Below are 19,077 nucleotides of genomic sequence, written 5' to 3'. Positions count from 1 at the left end.
CAGGATCTGGTTAGGAAAGCAAGCTCAGGCTGTTCAGCAGGTAGTGGCTTCTTGCAGGAAGCTGCAGATGTGGCACACAATAGACTTTACCTATTTCGAAAGACTCCACCCTAGGTGGGCTAGTTGACTGTGGCAGAAGCAAGGTCTGATTCAGCCCACTTAATGCTGGGGGGCAGGGGAGGGCACAGAAACCTAAAGCATTTCCTCTAAAACTGGACACAAGATAAGGCTGCCCACTTTCTCCATATCTGTCCAATATACTACTTGAAGTTCTAGCAAAACAATAAGACAACTAAAGGAGATCAAGGGGACACAAATTGGAAAGAAGAAGTCAAAGTATTGCTATTCACAGATGTTATGACAGTATACAGATGTGATCCCGAAAATTTTACCAAAATTCCAACACAATTCTTTACAGACCTTGACAGAACAATTCTCAACTTCATAAGGAGAAACAAAACCCCCAGGATATCTGAAATAATACTGAACAATAAAAGAACTTCAGGAGGGATTACTATTCCTGATTTCAAGCTGTATTACAGGGCATTAGTAATAAAAGCTGCATGGTATTAGTATAGGAACAGACAGCTTAATCCAGGGAATCAAATTGAAGACCCTGAAATAAACCCACACACCTACAGACACTTGATTTTTGACAAAGAAGCCAAAACCATACAAATGGAAAAAAGAAAGCATCTTCAACAAATGGTGATAAGTGGTCTAACTGGATGTCTGCATGTAGAAGAATGCAATTAGGTCCATATTTATCACCCTGCACAAAACTCAAGTCCAGGGGGATTAGAAACCTCAAAGTAAAACCAGATACACTAAATCTAACAGAATGCAAAGTGAGAAATACCCTTGAACTCCTTGGCACAGGAGACAACTTCCTGAACAGAAAAGCAATGGCTCAGGCTCTAAGATCAACAATTGACAAGTGGGAACCTCATGAAACTGAAAAGCTTCTGTAAGGCAAAGGACACAGTCAACAGGACAAATCAGCAGCCTACAGATTGGTAAAAGATCTTACCAACCCTGCATCTGATAGAGGGCTACTATGCAAAATGTATAAAAAACTCAAGAAATTAAACTTGAGCAACCAAATAACCCAATTAAAAAAGGGGTACAGAGCTAAACACAGAATTCTCAGCAGAGGAATGTTGAATGGCTAAGAAGCACTTAAAGAAATGTTCAAAGTCCTTAGTCATTGGGAAAATGCCAATCAAAACAACTCAATATTCTGTCTTACCCCAGTCAGAATGGCTAAGATAAAAACCTCAAGTGACAGCACATGCTGGCAAGGATGTGGAACACCCCTAACCCCATTGTTGGTGGGAGTGTAAACTTGTACAATCATTTTGGAAATCAATTTGATCAATTTGGAAGTTTCTCAGGAAACTGGGAATAGTTCTACTTCAAGATCCAGCTCTACCACTCCTGGGCATATACCCCAAAGATGTCCTGCTATACCACAGGGACAGTTGCTTGAATATGCCCATACTGGCTTTATTTGTAATAGCTAGAAACTGAAAACAATCTAGCTATCTGACTGGTGTAAGATGGACTCTCAGAATTGTTTTGATTGACATTTCCCCAAAGACTAAGGACTTTGAACATTTCCTTAAGTGCTTCTTGGCCGTTCAAGATTCCTCTGTTGATAATTCTGTGTTTCGCTCTGTACCCATTTTTAATATGGTTATTTGGATTGTTGGTGTCTAATTTCTTGAGTCTTTCATATATTTTTGGATAATAGACCTCTGTTGGATGTAGTAGGGTTGGTGAAGATCTTTTCTCAAACTGTACACTGCTGTTTTGTCCTGTAGACAGTGTCCTTACAGAAGCATTTCAGTTTCATGAGGTTCCCACTCGTCAATTGTTGATCTTAGAGCCTGAGCCATTGGTTTTCTGTTCAGGAAGTTGTCTCCTGTACCATGGAGTTCAAGGGTATTTCTCACTTTGCATTCTCTTAGATTAGTGTATCTGATATTTCTTTGAGGTTTTTAATCCACTTGGACTTGAATTTTGTGCAGGGTGATAAATATGGATCTAATTGCATTCTTCTGCCTGCAGATGCTTTTTTTTTTCTTTTCTTTTTCTTTTTTTTTTCTGTTGTATGGTTTTGGCTTCGTTGTCAAAAATCAAATTTTCATAGGTATGTGGGTTTATTTCAGAGTCTTCAATTCAATTCCCGGGATTAAGCTGTCTGTTCCTATACTAATACCATGCAGTTTTTATTACTAATGCCCTGTAATACAGCTTGAAATCAGGAATAGTAATCCCTCCTGAAGTTCTTTTATTGTTCAGTATTATTTCAGATATCCTAGGGTTTTTGTTTTCCCTTGCTTGGCTGGAGTTACCCCAAGATACTTTATATTATTTGTGACTATTCTAGCACTTCCAGGTTTCAGGATGCCATGTGTGGGTCTGTGATCTATTTGGAGTTAGTTTTCTGCATGGTCATTTATATAAGTCTAATTTCTTTCTTTTCCATATAGACAATCATTTTTCCCAGAAACATCTGTTGAAGGTGCTTCCTTTTCTTCAGCATATGTTTTTGTTGTCTTTGTCTACATGTGCATATGTTTGGGTCTTCAGTTTTTTTCTATATATGTGTGTATGTATGTATGCATTAGATATTATATTTATTCATTAGATTTTTAAAATTTTTTCTAAGCCATGGTTTTTCTGTGTAGCTCTGGCTGTCCTGAAGTTTCTTCTATAGATGAGGCTGGCCGAAAACACTCAGATCTGTTTTTATCTCACCACCACTGACCATATAGCCATATACTAACTATGGCTCTGTAATATATTTTGAGATCTGGAATGAAAAATCTCTCCAGCACTGTTCTTTTTGCTCAGGATTGTTTTGACTATACAGGGTCTTCTGTGGTTCCTTATGAATTTTAGGATATTTTTTACTATTTCTAAGAAGAATGAGATGAGGAGTTTGGTTGGGATTGCAATGAGTAATAAATATCTTTTGATGTAATGAGATATAAATATCTTTTGGTATCCTGGGAATGTCAGAAACTACACCCATAAAGTGTTATGCACATGATTGCAGAAACAGGAGCAGAACAAAGACAACAATAGATTTGCTAAAATGGATGAGGGAAAGACCCAGGTCACAGTCCTACAGAAAGAACTACAGGCAAGTAAGGGATGCGGAGAGTGGCAGAAATAGTCTTCCCCAGGAAAGAGCACTCCAATTGCCTGTCCAATACCAAACAGCCCTGAAAATGTACATACAAGTAACATTATACAGACTGAGTAGGTTGTACACATGCATTTAGGAGTGTGTGTGTGTGTGTGTGTGTGTGTGTGTGTGTGTAGCAACAATTAAGGAAAAGAGGGGTCATGAATTTGAAAGAAAGCAAGAAGGAATATATGGGAGAATTTGGAGGGAGGAAAGGGAAGAGATCAATGATGTAATTATAATCCCAAAATTAAAGTAAAGCAATTACAAGACCCATAGAAGGCAAGAAATTGGGCTCAGTAACAAGAGAGAAAGCATTTAAGAGACACAGATTCAGAAATGACTCAGAGCTTTAAGCTCTAAGATGTGGATAAAGGTTGGGATTGGGCTCAGTGGTAGCATTTTAGTGTGGACAAAGTCTTGGATTCAGCTTTCAACAAGAGAAAGGGGCAGCCATAAACTCTTACTGGTGAAATTAGAAGTAATCAATGTATGCAATTTCCGAAGATGTTGGTATAATCAGAAGCATTAGAAAACTTGAGTCATTACTAAAATTTTGCTGCCTCCTCTGACTGAACTAGGAATCTAGATAGTACATGAACAAAGGCACCGAAAGAGTTCAATTAATTAGCTTCAGTATTTATGGGAAACTGAAGAACTCTGATCTCTCTTTTGGATCACCACAGAATCTAAAACATTGTCAATTTTTCCTACTGTAATGGACTCACGCAGGTGAAGAGAAACCAGCTTTTACTGGACCATAGCACCTTACTGCAGACTGAATGTCTCAAACAATAGATTTCTCATCTTCTTACAATTCTAAAGTATAGAAGTTTGAACCAGTTGGCAGGATTAGCTTCTTCTGAGGCCCCAGTTTCTACATGTGGGTGATGGTGCCCTGTGTCTTCAGATGGTTTCATGTCTGCATTTGCCTCATCATGCCTTTTCTTATGAGGACATCCATCAATTAAATCAAGATTTGGTCCATCTTAAAAATTTAACACCATCTCCTTACATCCTAAGGTAATTAGATTATGGTATTGACATTATAATTTTGAAGGCATATATTCAGCCTGTAAAAATTCCCCACTAAAACAGAAGGCCACGTGGCTAAGGTAGCCTCAGGGTGTTGGAACCTGTTTTCTTGGTCAATCGGAGAAGTACTGAACTACGTTTCTAGAGTTCATTTTAATAGCACTTTTGGTTTTCTTCAGTGGGTGATGTTTCAAATCTGTAAAGAGTCTTATAAGTTCTTCTTTGCAGCCATTGTCTTGTTAACATGATCCAAACATTAAAAGAAACCAAACTTCAATTCACTGCAGTGTTCAGGATCACCTGTTAAAGGCTTGGTTCTTTGGGTGGTTTTACTATAGGTGGTGGATTTATTAGGAAGTGGAGGCTAGTGGGAGATCCTCAAGGAACTGAGATCATTTGAAGCCCTGGTCTCAGAAGTTAGTCTATGAGCCCTTGAATTTTCAATGTTACTAAGAAATCTCTGAGCACATCCCATCCCATCTTTCCTGGTGACCTCTATCTAACCATTGGCTTACTCTCTCATATATTCTATCTTCTATCTTTGGCTATGATGTCCTTGTCACAACTAAGCTGAAGTAGGATGCCTTGTTCTCCAAATCAACTAGTTAATGAATGAATCTGAATTCCTTTGTAAGAAGTTTCTGTGACAGAGGCAAACCACTGACCAACAGTCACTTTCAAATGGAACGTGACATTTCTGCAAATAAAACTTTGTCTTCAGGGAGCACCAATAACAAGATGTAGACCTTGAAATTCTTTTATACCTTTGGCTGAGGGAAGACCAAATGAGAGGCTTATAAGTTATCTTTCTCACTGATGTAGCCAAATACTTGACCCGAAACAAGAGTGGAAAGTGCTGTGGTGTTTCATAATTGAGAGGGTACAATCCACGACAGTGGGGAAGGACAGGGGGTGGCTACATCTGGTCACATTGTATCTGCTTTTAGCAGGTAGAATGATAAAAGTTTATATCTGCCAGGTTTCTGCTTTTTATTTGTAATCTCAACCCCTGGAATAGGGAGTGCTGCCCTCATTTAGGTAGATCTAACCTTAATTAACCCAGTCTAGAAACTCCCTTGTAGGCCTACCCAATAAGTGTTTTCTATATGACTCTGTCAAGGTGACAATCAATGCCAACCATCACAGCAGGGTTGAGAATGAGTTTTCAGACTCTTAGTAAAAGCCAATTGGTTTTTAGTCCCAGGAACAGTAAACCATTGGGACTTCTGATAGACTAGTTTAATCAATTAATGTTGTTTCTATAGCTAAGGAAAAACATGACCACCCAAGCACATTAAACAATGATTGCTCTCTTCAGTGACTGCATATCCTCCAAGCTATCTCTTTGGTGACAGCTTTTCCTTCTGAGTCAGTTAGACTCCCTAGATGAACAAACTCCTGAGAGAACAAATTCTTACAGCGGCCATAGTGTGCCTCCACAGCCAATACCAAGCCTCTTCTGCTGTGGTAAATCTGCTGGTCACTGAACCCCCTGCTTTGCAGATGACTTATGCTACTTCAAGTCGGTTCTGCTTGGGGAGTTTGCACATTGGCAGCATAGATACACCTTAAATAAGCACTCAATACAGCATTGTGCTGTATTTCAGGTTTTGTTCTTTGTCTCTGCCCTTTCATTTGTCTCATACCCAGGATTGAGGGAAGGAGCGCACACAGACCATCTAAAAGACTCTGGGCATACCATTATATCATAACCTTGATCCAACAATAGATCTGGACAGTTGTTCAATTGTCATCAAAGTTAAGCATAAAATCTGACAGCTTGCCTTGGGTCTTTTTTATCATTTATGAAAACTCGTGTGTTATATGAAACTTGAATAAAATAATTTGTTATGCTTTTCTTTTGTCAACTTGAAACAACCTGGAGTCACCAGGAAAGAGGAAACCTCAGTTGAGGAATGACCTAGAACAGTTCAGCCTAATTGATGTATGAGGAGCCAGTTCACTCTGGGTGATGCAATCCTTAGGCAAGTTGGCCCTGATTGTGTATTAAGGGTAGTTGAGCAAACCAAAGGGGGCAAGCCAGGAAGCATTCTTTTGGGAGTTTCTGCCTTGGCTTTTTTTTTTTTTTTGATGATGGATTGTAAACTGAAAACAAAATGAACTATTTCTTCCATCAAGTGTCTTTTAATCCCTGGTGTCTAATCACCTGACAAGGTAGCAAAGTGAACAATGAGGCATCTTCCATTGTTTAATAACATTATATATGTGATTGCTTGTATTACAGTCACCTAACAAGATAATTTGTACAGTATCTTTTTTTTTTTTTAAATAACATGGATGCATTTTCTGTTCTTGAATGATTTGGGTTAACACTTCAGTGCTCATATATGACAGACAAGTTTTTGTGACATTGAGCCAGTGATGAGGATTTCCAGTGATAACAAATCACAAATACTGTTTCATGTACTCAAATTCTCATAGAGAGCAGTTAGATGAAACTCACCTTGTACGTTATCAAGCCCAGAACTGAATTGGTCCTGAGTACTTTACTGGGGTCTCTTTACCACCATTTTTATATTTGCTATATTTCAGTGTTAATGTTTGCCAGTTGTTTAAGAATTACAGGCAAAACTTACTACCACCATGTTGTGGATAGCCCTGGGGCGAATTATATTTGATGTTAATTCTGTTCTCCTGTGAGTGGTTGAGAACAAGGAATGAGTCAGCACTCAGGTGATTGACTATAAACCTGCTTCCCACCTTAATTTGTAAAATAAAGGAGAGCTGATGATTGGGCAGATAAAAGGGAAGGTGGAGCAGAAGGTGAGAAAGAGAAGGAGAAAATGGAAGAGGGAGAGGATGCAGAGGAGGAGGAGGAAGAAGAAAAGTAGAGCAGAAGCACATGGTCTGGAGAAACCACAAGTTCTAAGGGGTATCATAGATGGAGAAGATGGTAGTGTAGCGGTAGATCTGCCCAATCTAGGTGCACAGCATGTAATCATATTAACTGTGTTGTGTTTTCATTGCCGAGGCATATTTGGGAGGAGATTTACAGCAATAACCATCACACATTTTTTTGAATCCTTAGTCATTGCTATGAGCTATAGATATATCAATAAAATGAGTAATATTCAGGCCATATGGTACCCATAGCATGTTTTATTTAAGCTACACATATATAAATTGTGTGTGTGTGTGTGTGTATGAAAAATGTCTATTTTTCAGAAATATTTGAGGTAACTTACAAGTTAAATAATTTATTATTGGTCCTTTAAAATGTTTGGTTAGTTCTTTGAGAATGTTGTAAAATATGATTTAATCATATTTACCCTCCTCAACTCTTCCCAGATAGATCTTCCTTCTCTTTAGCTGCTCATAGGATGCCACACCCAAGAAGAGTCTATGCATGAGAAACTATCATATTTATTTAGAAATCTACTTTTCTTTCTTTTAATATTAAGTGAAAAATATTAAAATGTTTTTAAACATAGGTATACATTATTTAATTTCTCAATCTACTAAAACTATTGCTATATTAAAAATGATTGCTATAAATTTTTTTGTGAAATATTCACAAGTAAAACTGCAAGTGCATCTTGTGTACCCTGTCTATCAGCAAATCAATATTTCCAAATTCAGAACACTGTCATTCTCTTTGTGTGTGAAACTATAGGTCTCAAATCTCTTGTGTAAAATGTTCCCCTAAAGTTGGCACATCCCCTAAACACCCCCTCTGTTATAATGTTTCCCATTGTACTAGGTTACCTGTAATACCTACTACCATGTAAATGCTGGATGTTGATACCCATGTTGGTTGGAGAATGATGACTGTTCTTGTTCAATACAGATGCAGCTTTTAAAACATCTTGGCTGGCATCTGCGGGAGAAATCTTGGTTCCCAGACTCCACTGAGACTAGTCTGCACAGGTGAGAGTGTGGACTACAGAAGCTAACAGCTTCTGGGACAGACGGGAGCCACAGAGCTTCTGAGACAGCCCCGTTTTCGGGCTCCAGACATCCGGGCACCTTCCCTGCCAGAGGATAGGTGTCTACCCGACCTGGGAAGGCTTTGCCCGAGCATCTGTGGGAGACATCTTGGTTCCCAGACTCCACCGAGACTAGTCTGCACAAACATCCGGGCACCTTCCCTGCCAGAGGATAGGTGTCCGCCCAGCCCAGGAGGGCTTTGCCTGAGCATCTGTGGGAGATATCTTGGTTCCTGGACTCCACCAAGACTAGTCTGCACAGGTGAGAGTGTGGACTACAGAAGCTAACAGCTTCTGGGACAGGTCCTGTTTCCGGCCTTCATCTTCTGCCAGGAGGCAAGTCTGAACTCCAGATATCTGTGCACCTTCCCTGAAAGAGGAGAGCCTGCCTGCAGAGAGTGTCTGACCACTGAAACTCAGGAGAGAGCTAGTCTCCCAGGTCTGCTGGTAGGGAATAACAGAATCACAAGAGGAACAAGCTCTAACCAGAGACAACTATAACAACTGACTCCAGAGTGTACCAGATGGCGAAAGGCAGATTAGAATCTTACTAACAGAAACCAAGACCACTCACCATCATCAGAACTCAGCACTCCCACTTCAGCCAGTCCAGGGCACTCCAACACACCCAAAAACCTAGACCCGGATTTAAAGGCATATCTCATGATGATGGTAGAAGACATCAAGAAGGTCTTTAATAACTCACTTAAAGAAATACAGGAGAACACTGCTAAAGAGTTGCAAGTCCTTATAGAAAATCAGGAAAACACATCCAAACAGGTGATGGACATGAACAAAACCATACTAGACCTAAAAAGGGAAGTAGACACAATAAAGAAAACCCAAAGTGAGGCAACGCTGGAGATAGAAACCCTAGGAAAGAAATCTGGAACCATAGATGCAAGCATCAGCAACAGAATACAAGAGATGGAAGAGAGAATCTCAGGTGCAGAAGATTCCATAGAGAACATCGGCACAACAATCAAAGAAAATGCAAAATGCAAAAAGATCCTAACACAAAACATCCAGGAAATCCAGGACACAATGAGAAGACCAAACCTACAGATAATAGGAGTAGATGAGAATGAAGATTTTCAACTCAAAGGGCCAGCAAATATCTTCAACAAAATTATAGAAGAAAACTTCCCAAACCTAAAGAAAGAGATGCCCATGAACATACAAGAAGCCAACAGAACACCAAATAGACTTGACTAGAAAAGAAATTCCTCCCAAGACATAATAATCAGAACAACAAATGCACTAAATAAAGATAGAATACTAAAAGCAGTAAGGGAAAAAGGTCAAATAACATATAAAGGCAAGCCTATCAGAATTACACCATATTTTTCACCAGAGACTATGAAAGCCAGAAGGGCCTAGACAGATGTTATACAGACACTAAGAGAACACAAGTGCCAGCCCAGGCTACTATACCCAGCCAAACTTTCAATTACCTTAGATGGAGAAACAAAAGTATTCCACCACAGAACCAAATTCACACATCATCTTTCCACAAATCCATCCCTTCAAAGGATAATAACAGAAAAAAACCAATACAAGGATGGAAACCATGTCCTAGAAAAAGCAAGAAAGTAGTCCTTCAACAAACCAAAAAGAAGACAGCCACAAGAACAGAATGCCAACTCTAGCAACAAAAATAATAGGAAGCAACAATTACTTTTCCTTAATAGCTCTTAATATCAATGGACTCAACTCCCTAATAAAAAGACATAGACTAACAGATTGGCTACACAAACAGGACCCAACATTTTGCTGCTTACAGGAAACCCATCTCAGGGAAAAAGACAGACACTACCTCAGAGTGAAAGGCTGGAAAACAATTTTCCAAGCAAATGGTCTTAAGAAACAAGCTGGAGCAGCCATTCTAATATCTAATAAAATTGACTTCCAACCCAAAGTCATCAAAAGAGACAAGGAGGGGCACTTCATACTCATCAAAGGTAAAATCCTCCAAGAGGAACTCTCAATTCTGAATATCTATGCTCCAAATACAAGGGCAGCCACATTCATTAAAGAAACTTTAGTAAAGCTCAAAGCACACATTGCACCTCACACAATAATAGTGGGAGACTTCAACACCCCACTTTCATCAATGGACAGATCTTGGAAACAGAAACTAAATCGGGACACAGTGAAATTAACAGAAGTTATGAAACAAATGGACTTAACAGATGTCTACAGAACATTTTATCCTAAAACAAAAGGATATACCTTCTTCTCAGCACCTCATGGTACCTTCTCCAAAACTGACCACATAATTGGTCACAAAACAAGCCTCAACAGATACAAAAATATTGAAATTGTCCCATGCATCCTATCAGATCACCATGGACTAAGGCTGATCTTCAATAACAAAATAAATAGTAGAAAGCCAACATTCACGTGGAAAATGAACAACACTCTTCTCAATGATACCTTGGTCAAGGAAGGAATAAAGAAGGAAATTAAAGACTTTTTAGAGTTTAATGAAAATGAAGCCACAACATACCCAAACTTATGGGACACAATGAAAGCATTTCCAAGAGGGAAACTCATAGCTCTGAGTGCCTCCAAAAAGAAACTAGAGAGAGCACACACTAGCAGCTTGACAACACACCTAAAAGCTCTAGAAAAAAGGAAGCAAATTCACCCAAGAGGAGTAGATGGCAGGAAATAATCAAACTCAGGGGCGAAATCAACCAAGTGGAAACAAGAAGAACTATTCAAAGAATCAACCAAATGAGGAGCTGGTTCTTTGAGAAAATCAACAAGATAGATAAACCCATAGCCAGACTCACTAGAGGGCACAGGGACAGCATCCTAATTAACAAAATCAGAAATGAAAAGGGAGACATAACAACAGATCCTGAAGAAATCCAAAGCACCATCAGATCCTTCTACAAAAGGCTATACTCAACAAAACTGGAGAACCTGGATGAAATGGACAAGTTTCTAGACATATACCAGGTACCAAAGTTAAATCAAGATCAGGTTAATGATCTGAACAGTCCTATATGCCCTAAAGAAATAGAAGCAGTCATTAATAGTCTTCCAACCAAAAAAAAAAAAAAAAAAAAAAAAAAAAAAAAAAAAAAGCCCAGGACCAGATGGACCAGATGGATTCAGTGCAGAGTTCTATCAGCCCTTCAAAGAAGATCTAATCCCAGTTCTTCACAAACTATTCCACAAAACAGAAGCAGAAGGTACTCTACGTAACTCATTCTATGAAGCCACAATTACTCTGATACCTAAACCAGGAAAAGACCCAACAAAGATAGAGAACTTCAGGCCAATTTCCCTTATGAATTTCGATGCAAAAATCCATAATAAGGTTCTCACTAACTGAATCCAAGAAAACATCAAAACAATCATCCATCCTGACCAAGTAGGTTTCATCCCAGGGATGGTTCAATATACGGAAATCCATCAACGTAATCCAGTATGTAAACAAACTCAAAGACAAAAACCACATGATCATCTCGTTAGATGCAGAGAAAGCATTTGACAAAATCCAACACCCATTCATGATAAAAATCTTGGAAAGATCAGGAATTCAAGGCCCATACCTAAACATGATAAAAGCAATCTATAGCAAACCAGTAGCCAACATCAAAGTAAATGATGAGAAGCTGGAAGCAATCCCACTAAAATCAGGGACTAGACAAGGCTGTCCACTCTCTCCCTACCTATTCAACATTGTACTGAAGTCCTAGCCAGAGCAATTAGACAACAAAAGGAGATCAAAGGGATACAAATTGGAAAGGAAGAAGTCAAAATATCACTTTTTGCAGATGATATGATAGTATATATAAGTGACCCTAAAAATTCCACCAGAGAACTCCTAAGCCTGATAAACACCTTCAATGAAGTAGCTGGATATAAAATTAACTCAAACAAGTCAATGGCCTTTCTGTACACAAAGGATAAACAGGCTGAGAAAGAAATTAGGGAAACAACACCCTTCTCAATAGTCACAAATAATTTAAAATACCTTCGTATGACTCTAATTAAGGAAGTGAAAGATCTGTATGATAAGAACTTCAAGTCTCTGAAGAAAGAAATTAAAGAAGATCTCAGAAGATGGAAAGATCTCCCATGCTCATGGATTGGCAGGATCAATATAGTAAAAATGGCTATCTTGCCAAAAGCAATCTACAGATTCAATGCAATCCCCATCAAAATTCCAACTCAATTCTTCAACGAATTAGAAAGGGCAATCTGTAAACTCATCTGGAATAACAAAAAACGTAGGATAGCAAAAACTCTTCTTAATGATAAAAGAACCTCTGGTGGAATCACCTTGCCTGACCTAAAGCTGTACTACAGAGCAATTGTGATAAAAGCTGCATGGAACTGGTATAGCGACAGACACGTAGACCAATGGAATAGAATTGAAGACCCAGAAATGAACCCACACACCTATGGACTTGATCTTTGACAAGGAAGCTAAAACCATCCAGTGGAAAAAAGACAGCATTTTCAACAATGATGCTGGCACAACTGGTGGTTATCATGTAGAAGAATGTGAATTGATCCATTCCTATCTCGTTGTACTAAGGTCAAATCTAAGTGGATTAAGGAACTGCACATAAAACCAGAGACACTGAAACTTATAGAGGAGAAAGTAGGGAAAAGCCTTGAAGATATAGGTACAGTGGAAAAATTCCTGAATAGAACAGCAATGGCTTGTGCTGTAAGATCGAGAATCGACAAATGGGACCTCATAAAATTGCAAAGCTTCTGTAAGGCAAAAGACACCGTCAATAAGACAAAAAGGCCACCAACAGATTGGGAAAGTATCTTTACCTATCCTCAATCAGATAGGGGACTAATATCCAACATATATAAAGAACTCAAGAAGGTGGACTTCAGAAAATCAAATAACCCCATTAAAAAATGGGGCTCAGAACTGAACAAAGAATTCTCACCTGAGGAATACCGAATGGCAGAGAAGCACCTGAAAAAATGTTCAACATCCTTAATCATCAGGGAAATGCAAATCAAAATAACCCTGAGATTCCACCTCACACCAGCAGAATGGCTAAGATCAAAAATTCAGGTGACAGCAGATGCTGGCGAGGATGTGGAGAAAGAGGAACACTCCTCCATTGTTGGTGGGATTGCAAGCTTGTACAACCACTCTGGAAATCAGTCTGGCGGTTCCTCAGAAAATTGAACATAGTACTACCGAAGGATCCAGCAATACCTCTCCTGGGCTTATATCCAGAAGATATTCCAACAGGTAAGAAGGACACATGCTCCACTATGTTCATAGCAGCCTTATTTATAATAGCCAGAAGCTGGAAAGAACCCAGATGCTCCTCAACAGAGGAATGGATACAGAAAATGTGGTACATTTACACAATGGAGTACTACTCAGCTATTAAAAAGAATGAATTTATGAAATTCCTAGGCAAATGGATGGACCTGGAGGGCATCATCCTGAGTGAGGTAACCCAATCACAAAGGAACTCACACAATATGTACTCACTGATAAGTGGATATTAGCCCAAACCTAGGATACCCAAGATATAAGATACAATTTCCTAAACACATGAAACTCAAGAAGAACAAAGACCAAAGTGTGGACACTTTGCCCCTTCTCAGAATTGGGAACAAAACACCCATGGAAGGAGTTACAGAGACAAAATTTGGAGCTGAGACGAAAGGATGGACCATCTAGAGACTGCCATATCTGGGGATCCATCCCATAATCAGCTTCCAAACCCTGACACCATTGCATACACTAGCAAGATTTTGCTGAAAGGACCCAGATATAGCTGTCTCTTGTGAGACTATGCCGGGGCCTAGCAAACACAGAAGTGGATGCTCACAGCTATTGGATGGATTACAGGGCCCCTGATGGAGGAGCTAGAGAAAGTACCCAAGGAGCTAAAGGGATCTTCAACCCTATAGGTGGAACAACATTATGAACTAACCAGTACCCCCTGGACCTCGTGTCTCTAGCTGCATATGTATCAGAAGATGGCCTAGTCGGCCATCAGTGGAAAGAGAGGCCCATTGCTCGTGCAAACTTTATATGCCTCAGTACGGGGGGTACTTTTGGGATAGCATTGGAAATGTAAATGAAATAAATACCTAATTCAAAAAACAAACAAACAAAAAACCAAACATACATCTTGGCTAAGACTAGGATTCAGAACCCTGCTATGGAAAGCCACATGCATTTCTGAATCTCACCACCTCCCATTCCTGTGTCTCTCCTCCCCTGTTACTGTCACTCTCTGCTTCAGCTGATGTCCCAGTATTCCACTCTGCTCAGTACCCAGATTCTGCTCTATTCTTGTCGTCTGTCACCAAAGTGGCCCTTCAGTCTATCTTAGGCTCTATCACCTCCTGACTCTCAGCTCTCCATGGCTTCAGCTACCCAAAGTAAACTCTTAAGCCTCCATCATGCCCCTGGGGGCCCCGTGGGCCTTGTTTACTACACTTCTTCACTGTAGCAGGTCTCTTTGCTTGTGTTTGAGTGCTCCGGGCTCCATCCATCATGGCTCAGAGTTCTTATGTAGTTTCTCCTCTCTGCCTTGAATATTCAAACCTCTCTATATGAATGCATGTACACTCTGTCCTTGAAATCAAAATATAAGCTTTATGTACCAGCGACTTGTTATTTCTTTTTTCTCCATTCCTGGAATTGTACCTAACACATTGGAAGAGCCCCCAAAATGTTAAGCAAATGAGTCTCTTTGAGGAATCAGTCACCCTCATTCTTATCCGTTCTTGCCCTGGATACAGTTGAGATAGTCGGTGGAGACAATTCAACTTGTGGCTGGAAGGCTGTGATCATGAGTGGTGGTAGTTGTTATTATAAAATTATAGTACACATAATATTCCACTTCACCAATAAAGAAGCAATGACCTGATTTATCAAATGTTTTTGTGAGAAGCCATGGACAAATGGCAGCAAGCAATGCCAAGGGTATTACTTCCCTGGTTCCTTCCCAGTATAATTACTAACAGTTGGTTGGCTGCATCACTTGCCTGAAGGTGCCTGGAAGCTGTCAGGCTCAAATAGATTACTATGTACAGGCTCTTCCTATCTGTCTAGGATTCTAAACAATGTTCTCTAAAGTTACTTTATATTCAGACTTCTTTATAGTTTCTTCATAAATAATTCTGCCTTGGATTATCCTTCTTGAGATATGAGCTCTATACTGTGAGGCTCCTGAATGATGCAAATGGACTCTGGTGGGTATGAGCTTGCTAGAGGTATTGCACAAAGCTATGAGGAAGGGGCCCACACATCTGATTCTCCATGTACCCTACCTTCAGTCTTGTGTGTGTTTCCCAATGGCTGAGCCCAGCTAAATGCTGGCTGTGGCAGTCAATGAAAAGCAAGCAATGGACCCAAGAACAAATTCAAGCAGGATTTGCATAAAGGAATTGGTAGGTGAGTTGCAACAGTGGCATGAAGACCCTGATGTTAGCATGGAGTAGGATGAGGGACCAGGGACAGAGAGAGGAAGACAGCTGCTCACTGCCTTTGGTCATATTCTTTAAGGAGCAACTTAATGCTTCCGGGCAGGAAGCTGGGAAGAGGTAGACACGTGCACCAGGAAAGGCAAACAAAGAAAGTCATTGTTAGGTTGGATTGTGGCCTCAGAATTCTTAAAACCTTGAAGATTTTAACAGAAGACAGAAATCCAAGGTTTTAAGTGAAAAGGAGTTCAATTTCCAAAGCATAACAATTAGTTAAACAGTCAGACAGAGTGAACTAAACTGGATTTAGCTCTCAACTCTAGATGGAGAATGACAACTTTGCGACCGCAACCTGCTTAGACTTATGGCTGAGCCATAGATCACAAGCTGATAGATTATTTTTGTGCCTCTGGGTCTTTATTTTTTATCTTTAAACCCACGATTAGGGGAGTTGATCCATTTAAAACTAATTTCTAATAAAAAGTATAGATACTCTAGAACAGGACAATTAACATCCATGTCAGGACTAAAACTTCAAAGTAATGCCCCGTATTTACTGCTCACTTTAACTACAACACACGGAACAACTTTAAATGTGCATACCGTATTAATTGTTAATAAAACATTATTGTTTATATATTCCAGGTTCTGTGTGAGGTTTTGTTGAGGACAATGAAAAAATTAATTACAAAACAAATAAACTATGAAAATAAATGAAATGTTTGCAGTTGGAAAACCTACAACCAGAAAGCCCACGTCTCAGGACTCACATGGTTAGAAAATCTAAGCTGCTGGGACATCCTCACCTTAGACTGTTCTTGTGAAGAACCTGTGCTAGAACTGAATTGCTGCAAGCAAAGTTGACAAATGTTATTGGTATGGTATCTATCTCTCAAGGATCAGCCATGCCAAGCGATTCAGACCTACCCAGAGGGGTGACCATAGTCCAATATACTGGATGCCACATCAGGTATAACTTGAGCACATGTGACCTCAAAGGCTGACACCATAGTGACACACTTCCTCCAACAAGACCACACGTACTCCAACAAGGTCACATCTCCTGATAGTACCGCTCCCTATGGGCCAAGCATTCAAACACATGAGTCTCTAGGGGCCATTCCCATTCAACCAATCAAACCATTCTAAGACAAGTTTAAAGGAAGTCACACAACACAGGGAGAGGTCAGTGTTGTTCTTTCTGACTCATAGCAATGAATCAGGGACTAGGAATGGTGGCTGTCTTGATGACTCAGCAGAGCCTCTAGGCTGCCATCCTCTCGCCTCTCTCACCTAGGCTTGTGAGTGTGTGGTGCTGAGCTTGTAAGACAATGACAAGGCATCTGCCCTGGAGGAGTCTGTGATGTGTGTCCCGCAACCCTATCAGAACAGCCCTCAAAACCTGTAAGACAGGCTGAGGGACAGCTCACCCAGCCCTGTTACAGCATAAAACAATGAAAAGATTAAATTAAATGTCAATAAAATAACCACCAGAGCTCTGACCTCCAAATAAAACTAGTTTTGTGTGTCCTTTAGGGATTATATGCATGAGATGACTTTTTTTTTTTTTTCCAGCACAGCAGAGCTACCATAGAGATTTACGTCTTATTCCTATGGGACCTTAATAGTATTGATCCTGCAAGATGGGTTTTGAGGATACTTTGGGATTCAGGATAAAGTTCCAGGTCCTTTGTGTAAGAAATTAACACTCACACTTTCTCTTCTCTTCTCCCTTTCCCTCCCTCCTTTTTCTTTCTCTCCCCTTCTTTCCCTACGACTGATCCTAGGTATAAAAGCAGTGTCCAGTGCTCAGTGACTAGAAGATAGTTCTCTACAGAATGTTCAAGGACACCACAGTGAATTTGAAGATGGACAGAGTTAGTCATTCAACTAATTTTTATATATGATGTATCCGTGTTGTTCAAGCACCAATGACCCGCTAGTAAACAGAGCATTGTTTCATCACACATTTCACTGTGGGGAGTAGAAGATGAACACACTAATGTTTAACATGCCAGAGTTAACATGCTTGCATTGGTTGATACTGTCAGCCTGATAGGAGAGAGATGCAAGCCTCTGGGCGGGTGGGAGGGATTCTCTATACCAAGTTAGTTCAGGTGGGAAGACATACTATAAATATGGGGAGCAACAGCCTTTGGGCTGGGTCCTGGAATGTATAAAGACCTGCGTCTCTCACCTTCTGACAGCTGTAGCCATTTTGTTCCATGCATGCCTGCTATTTTGTATTGTTGCTGTACTATGCCCGCCAGTCATCGATACAGAAAAATAACTTGGCTCAGAGCAGGGCCATGCTGACCACATACCCCGTTATGTCCTGCACATTCTGAGGTTTGTTAATCTTAAGAAATTTGACAACCATAAACTTCACTTAGGGCTGGTCAGAAAAAAAGGTCAATTAGAACTGTTCTGTCTAGTTAGCCAAAAAAGCTTGAGTCAAGAGCTGACCACTAGGCAGCACTTCCTGCACCTGCACGTGAGCTCATTGTGGTTTTATCACTTATAAGCCAGCTCTGAGAAATGTTCAAGCTTGTTTCAGCAGCCGAATTCTGAGCTATGGCCCTGATTGATAGATCTTAGGTTGTGCATTCTATAAACCGTCCCTGTTTCGCTAAGATGGTTGCATGGTTTGTGGTGTGACTCCTGGACCTGCAACAGAATGATTAAAATCGAGAAAGCAAACTGAGAGCTTGCAAACATCTATCTCCCTTCTTCCTGACTATGCATACATACATGAGACCAGGTGCCTCATACCCTTGCTGCTGTGATTTTCCCACTATGATGCTGCTGCACTCCCCAACTGTGAATGGAAATGAACCTTTCCCTCTTAAGTTGCTTTTGTCAAGTTTGGTTTTTTTGTTTGTTTTGGTTTTGGTTTTGTTTTGTTTTGTTTTTTTTTTGTTTTAATCACAGCAGCAGGAAAAGTAACACACTACTGTGAAGATTAAAAGCCCCCAGAGAAGGGAGAGGGGTCACAGGGGTTCTGGTTTAAAGAGATCCATCAAAAAGCTCTCTAGACTTTTCAGAGATTGGAAAAGAGGAAGCTACAAATTAGGAAAAGAGCAAGAAGCAGAGTTGGAGACAAGAACAGCTGTGCCAAAAGCCAGAAGAAGTCACTTCTGAGTCAAAGCAAAAGAGACCAGTGAGGGAGGAGAGGTTAGAGAGGAGGGCCGGCCAGAGAGGGAGCTGGGGTAAAGCAAGTGGGCCCAGGAGGCTGTGAAATGCCAGGGAATGTGAATGTTTGCGGTTTGTTTGTTCACATCCCTCACTGCCCCCTCCCAGTCACCCCCACCCACAATCCTTCCCCCATCCCCTCTCTCCTCTGATGGGGTTTGTGTGTGGGGTTGAGATGTCTGGGGGGCTAGGCACACCCTTTCCCACTGAGGCCAGACAAGACAGCCAAGCTAGAAGAACACAACTGCCGTTTCAGTTGTTCAGGAC

At 40.3% G+C, this 19,077-nt stretch overlaps 1 long non-coding RNA gene across 1 annotated transcript in view; it reads left to right on the top strand.

Moving 5' to 3' along the window:
- The window catches only part of 4930429D17Rik (RIKEN cDNA 4930429D17 gene), a 68,655-nt gene extending 50,191 nt beyond the window's left edge, over positions 1 to 18,464 (top strand). The window contains exons 6-7 of the long non-coding RNA NR_040699.1: positions 8,040 to 8,119; positions 17,406 to 18,464. This is a non-coding gene — a long non-coding RNA (RIKEN cDNA 4930429D17 gene). The remainder of the gene's footprint in view (positions 1 to 8,039; positions 8,120 to 17,405) is intronic.
- Positions 18,465 to 19,077: the final 613 nt, after the last annotated feature.

This window comes from Mus musculus, chromosome 5, assembly GCF_000001635.26.
Source record: "Mus musculus strain C57BL/6J chromosome 5, GRCm38.p6 C57BL/6J".
Classification (NCBI taxonomy): domain Eukaryota; kingdom Metazoa; phylum Chordata; class Mammalia; order Rodentia; family Muridae; genus Mus; species Mus musculus.
This window is presented reverse-complemented; position numbering and strand designations above follow the sequence as displayed.